Genomic DNA, 6,458 nt, shown 5'->3' with positions numbered 1-6,458 from the left:
TTTCCCTCCCTCCTAAGATTTCTTCTCATCTCCTGAATGCTTTTAGTTTAACATCTTTTCTTTTTAAAGACAGGTTTTGCCCATGTTGCGATCCTCCCACCATAGCCTTTCAGCTGGGGTTTCAGGTGCACTCCACCACATCTGGTATTTTTAGAGGGGGTTTCATAGCGCCGCACAGGCCAGGTGTGAACTTGTGACCTTTCTGCCTCTGCCCCTCCGAGGCACTGGGATTACCAGGGAACGTCATTGTACTCGGTCATTAGGTTGGACTGAGGATCAAACTCCGGCCTTCCCTGTAGTCACAACCTGCCAGACACAGCATCTTGGCAGTGTGCACCACCATGGCTTCATCAATCTTATCCACGGTTTTCTGGTGTCCCAGGCATGGGGTAGTCTGAAGACTTTAAATATCATCTGTATTTTGCCAACTACCACATGTATACTTCTCTCTTGAGCTCCAGACTGACATATCTAGCTATATATTCCAAAGTTTTGCTTAGAGGACTCATAGGTCTGTTGAACCTAACACACCCAAAACATGACTCCTGATGTCCACCATCCCCAAAAGCCTATATCTCCAAAACCTCATTCAAGGTAACAGTGGATGGGAACCAGCAGTTAGCGTAATGGCTATGTCGCTGGATTCCCACATAGTCGACCGCGGTTCGTGTCCCAGACCCGGTGGCTTAGAACTCATGCCGGGCACGTGTGCGTGCATGCCCAAGATCCCAAGAGGAGAATGGAGGAGAAGGGATTGAGGCATGACCATCCCAACCGGGGGGGGGATTTCTTGCTTTCTGTCTCTATGTATCTCTCTGTCTGTCTGGTGAGAGCACGTGCCCTATAGCAAAAACCTAAAAAAAAAAAAGGTAACAGTGGCCCATGATTTTGGTGGATCAGACCAAAACCTTGTAGTCAACACTGATTTCTTTTCTCCCTTTTGCACCATCCACAGGTTGCATCTGCAGAAGCTGCCAGCTCCATCATCACGATGTGAGTCACACAGCTCTGGTCTTCTGCAGCTGCCTTGACCCAGCCTGCAGCCACAGTGTCCTGTGGGCTCCCACAGCAGGAGCCTCCCTGCGTCTGCTCTCTGAGCTACTCCCTAGAAACACCAGCGGGGTCCTGCCGGCTCTCCAGCTCTGCTCAGAGTTTTCCAGTGCCCTCCCATGTCATGTTCATAAGCTAAAGCCGTAGACAGTCATGAGATCTCTTCCTTACTTCCCTGAACTCACCCTACTACCTTCTCCCTGGCACTGCTCCAGCCACACGGCCCTCCTCGCGTTCCTTGAGTCCCAGCAGTTTCTGCCTCGAGGCCTTTGCAGTTGTCATCTCTGCCTTGAAACTTCCTTTTCTAGAAATCTTAATTCACTCTTTCTTCTCGTTCAGGTACATTTAGTCAAAAGGCACCTTTTCAGTGAGACCTGGCTTGATAACCTTATTTGAACATACAACTCAGGCCCAGCCTCAGTGGTGTGTGCCACTTCTAAGATACCATGCTCTGGAAGCTAGAACCACCTGGAAGGACCTGAGTTTGAGTCCCAGTCCCACCCAAAGTCACTGCATCTGCAATTGCAGTGACTCAGGGAGGGTCATAAACTCAAGCTCTGCAGACTTCTCTGTCTCTGCCTGTCCCAGCCTAAGCTCTTGGCCCATGAGGCCTACAGAGCGGAGTTCAATTCTGTTGTCCTAGCCAAAGTCCCAGACAGGTAAGGAGCCAAATCTGGAAAAGTCAATTCAGCCAAGCCTTCAGCTGACTGCAGGTTACATGGATGAGCCCAGTCTAGCTGGGCATAGAACACAGCCCCCAGCTAACCCCGAGATTAGTGAGAATGATAAACAGTTGTTACCGGACGGTGCACATTACGGGCTCATTACACAGAGTCTTTCCAGAAATGGCTACACTGATGCGTCATCTTTAAATCCTGGCTCAGTGGCTTCATGGAGCTTCCCCTGGCACAGCAGAGCCAGTTTCAGGACTGTTCCTCTGCTTTTCACAATCTGGGCCACCTCTTTCTTACACTTATTATTTGATGGTGTGATGAGCCCCTGACTCAGTGAGCTTCTTGGATCCTGAGTCAATGCTGTTTTTGTTTTTGTTTTGTGTTGTTTTGAGAGAGATTTTTGCTACAGGGCGTGTGTGCTTGCCAGAGAGACAGAGACAGAAATCAAGAAATCACCCTCCAGGGGGATGACCATGCCACAATCCTTTCTCACTCATTCTCCTCTTGAGACTTTAGGCACGCACACACACCTGGCATGAGTTTTAACCCCCAGGGTCTGGGACTCGAACAGCAGTCAACTATATGGGAGTGCAGTGACGTAACCGTTATGCCATCTGCTGGTCCCCTGAGCCAATGTCTTTTATTTACACATGCCCAATTCACAACTGAAAAGCCTGGCACATAGCAGATGGTAGTGCTCAGGGAAATCCTCGATGTTCGAGCTGTGCTCACATACAGATTGCGAAGACCCTGGTATTGTCCAAAAACAAGAAAAGGGGTGTCTCGCTGACGGAGCACCTCCTACAGGCAAGGGCAACATCATTTTCTTTTCTTCTTTCTTTCTTTTTTTTTTTAGAGAGGTTTTTCCTATGGGGCATGTGTGCTCGCCAGAAACAGAGAAAGACAGAGAAACAGAAAGTGAAAAATCGTGCCCCCAAGGGGATGGCCACACCACAATCAATCGTTTCTCCTCCTCTCTAGACTTTGGGCATGCACATACACGTGCTTAGTGTGAGTTTTAAGCCATCAGGTCCAGGACTCAAACCACTGTTGACTACATGGGAGACCAGAGACATAACCATTACACCATCTGCAGGTCCTGCAAGAACACGAGAACACCATCATTTTATACATGACATTTTTGTCTCAGCGCAAGATATGCTTTCAGTATGTATTTACCTCATCTGCCTCAAGTTCTCTCTGAAAATTATTCTATGTGGTATGAACATATGGAGACTTGATAGAGTATTTTTAAAATGTGTTGTATTGAGTAGTACCTTTATATTTGGAAGTAAAATTTTATTTCACTTATTTTAGAGGAAGTGAGCCATGCTTCTATGCTTGCTTAGACCACTCTGAGGTATCAGAAAGACATGGAAGTAGGGTACACCGTTGGCCCCGCTGGGACCTCACCATGTCTAATGAATCTTCTTGCTCTGAGACAGAACTCGCCAGAGTTTGCTGGAGACATCTTCAGTCTTTACAGTAGTTCTTGGACATTTAGTTTCTGCCTAGCAAACTGATATGATCACTCCCTGTTAAAGACAGCGTTTCTAGCCAAGAATATGTCCAGAGAGTGGAAGACACAGCGCACTCTCAGCCTGCTGCTGCCAAACGCATTCTGCTACTACTGAGCACGCAGGAAGCATTCTGTTATACCAAGGGCTGAAGAGGCTCTCACTGAGCGCTACTAACGCATAGTGCCTTAGGGACTGTATATGCATTCTTTCATTCAATTTTCAGACTTTAGGAAGAATGTAAAATTCTATTACTATCGTTTTCTATATTACAAACAAAGCAGAAGAGTCAAGTGCCTTGCTTTATGTCAAATACTTGAGATCGAGTTGACTCAGCCTCTGTGACTCCCACAGGCTGGGACCACGTGCAAGGCCCAGGTTTGATCCCTGATATAGTCTGAGGGCCAGGAGAGGTGGTGCCTGCCTGTGGTCAGGCAGGAAGATTGTTCCATGGGGAGACTAAAAAACATGGATAGAGTCAGGATTTGAACCCAGAATGTGCTACCTATAGTAAGTGCTTTTTTAAAATTTTTCCTATGAAAGAGTAAACTCCTATAAGGATAAAATCAAGTTCTAACAAAAATTGCCAGATAGACAAAGTATAAATTAACCCAAACCAACTTAATCCATTCAGAATTAATTCCTAAATCAACAACACTTTTACACACAGAATTAAAAGAGAAGTATTTGCGTGGATTATTCCTGATTCAAGATGGTCCACTATGTTTCCATCCACCTGGATTCATTACGTCTCGATCTTTGTGTTACTCACATTGTTCTAGTTCAAATGGGTTTCAGCCACTGCAAATTGGACTGCTTTGCTCTACCCAAATAATTTTGAGATTATAACTTTCCCTAATTATAAGTGATTTACCTACTTTAAATGAATGAAAGCTAGTTCCCATTCTACCAGGGTTTTAGCCATATTTTAAACAGCTTTAAAGCTCTAAGTGGTCAGAAAGGGAAGCTGGAATCACTTACAGCCTCCTCGTGAATATTCATTCCTGACCCTCGCAGTCCTAAAGGATGATTAAAGAAAAATTACCTGAACAAAGAAATGTTTACCTCCCTCTTAGAGATCCATCTATACATTAGATCCATCGTATGTATAGAAGGTTTTCAGAATTCTAGAGTGGAGATGTTTTGACACCATAGATTTTAAAACTTACACTGAAAAAAAAAAAACTTGTCTTTTTATGGAAATACTATTTTATTAAAAAAAAAACAAATTCTAGAAAATACTGATTTCAACCATTTTTTTTACCTTCTTTTCAATTCTAAATGACTAGTTTAGTCAGTTTATTTCAGTAGGCACCATCTTTGGGTAGATCATACTCTTTAACTTGGCTCTGACTAACCCTGTAAGTAGCTAGGATGAAATGACTGGGAGCTCTCAGCATAAAAATAAAATGAGATAAAATAATAAATAAATAAATAAATGAGAAGTGATTCGATCGGTCAGGATGTATTTGAAGTGTGCAACATTGTGCTTGTCTTAAAAATATTTTTCCCCACTGAGAAGCAGAAACTGTTCCATACAGCCTGTAAAATTAATCCAAGCCTTTGGAGGAATGAGGTGAATGGCATCTCCGTGGTGGTGTGGCTGTGATTGCCCAGAACATATGAAATTATAGCCCAGGGACAGTGGGGAAGTGTGTGTGCTGGAGGGAGCGGTGGGTGGGGTGACATCAGGGTAATCCCCTCTCTCTCCTTAGGTCAGAGTGAGACGACAGGTTCACTGCGTGAACAGACATCTGGACACGATCCACATGTCAAACTTCCCAGCCAGGACGTGGCGGGGGAGAGGGTGGGGTGCTCATTGAGATTTCAAAGTCCCACTCACGGAGTGTCCTAAAATGTCAATAAAAGACTCTTTATTCATAAATAACTGATATGCAGTAATTTACCTCTGTACATTTATCTCGAAAAGTCGGTAACCATCCAGTTTTTTTGCAAACTCTACATAAAACATCCAAACCGTCCATTTTGTCCAATACAATATAACACAGCTGTTTGGCATTACCAAATATATATGTATATATATTTATAGATATGTACATGTGCTGAAAAAGAAGCCAGTGCAGCCTTTTCGAAGAAGTCCATCCAAGAGTTTACTTACAACATTCAGAATTTACATTGATAATACAAGGCACAAAAAGTGTGGTATGAAGCCAAGGCCATGCTCTCTTCCTGTCTCTCTGTCTTGCTCCCTCCTTCAGCTTCATGTCAGAGTAAGTGTTCAGCCCTGCTTTTTTCAAATTACTTTTTGGCTTTGAACACATCAAATAAAATTTAAGAGCTGGTAGGGGTTTGAGATATGATTCACTTGGAAGAACGCCCTTCCCCCCCACACACCTTCCCAAAATAAACAGAATCGAATGAAACCAGTTTTTAAATTTTTCCATACAGAAACAGAGATAATTGACGACTCCTTTTTTTTTTTTGGTTTTGGGTCATGAAAATAAGCCGGCTATCCTCTAAACGCTGATGGGTGAAGTATGCCTGGGCTGGCCTCCTGGAGTGAATGAGCTGGTCAGGTGCAGTCATGGACAATGGGAGAGTCTACGTTTGTATCCCAATTTAGAATAGAGAACATTATTTTTCTGACCAGAAAATTCTCAGTCTCAGCATTTTCCCACCTTCTCACAGAGAAGTTTCGAATCAATCGGGGGGGGGCTCTCCATAAGTGAGGATAATCCTTGGAGAGCATGTCTGATAGAAAATTGTTGGGTACACTCTAGTGAGGTTTAGATCACTGTTTCCTGGTACGGGGTTTCCCTCTCAGCATCACCAGAGTTTGCTATGAAGGGACGTTCAGACGATCAGGCCTGCTTCTGAATAAAATGCCTGTGTTTTAGCGACAAGGTCAGAAGGCATGATGCTCTGCTTACAGACTTCCCTCAAATGCCACTCCACTCCATGTTCGCCAGAACTACAGTTAACCCGTAACTTAGCACAGATACTAAACTTGAAGGGACTTGCATCTTTTGTCTAGTTCTGGAATTTGCATGTAAATGATGCTTGAAATAAGTGAAACACTTTTTTTAGGGTTAGCAAAATTGGAGGCAAAAGGGAAACTTCATCGTGATTGTGCCTTTGGTAAAAGTATTTTGACACCTGTTTTCGTCCATGCAAAGGACTACATTACCAAATTTAGTGTTACATGCTATAATTCAAACTTTTTAGAAAACAAACAAAAAAGAGAACCCCCCTGCTG

The sequence above is a fragment of the Tupaia chinensis genome, unplaced genomic scaffold (assembly GCF_000334495.1).
Source record: "Tupaia chinensis unplaced genomic scaffold, TupChi_1.0 Scaffold000144_1, whole genome shotgun sequence".
Lineage (NCBI taxonomy): Eukaryota > Metazoa > Chordata > Mammalia > Scandentia > Tupaiidae > Tupaia > Tupaia belangeri.
This window is presented reverse-complemented; position numbering follows the sequence as displayed.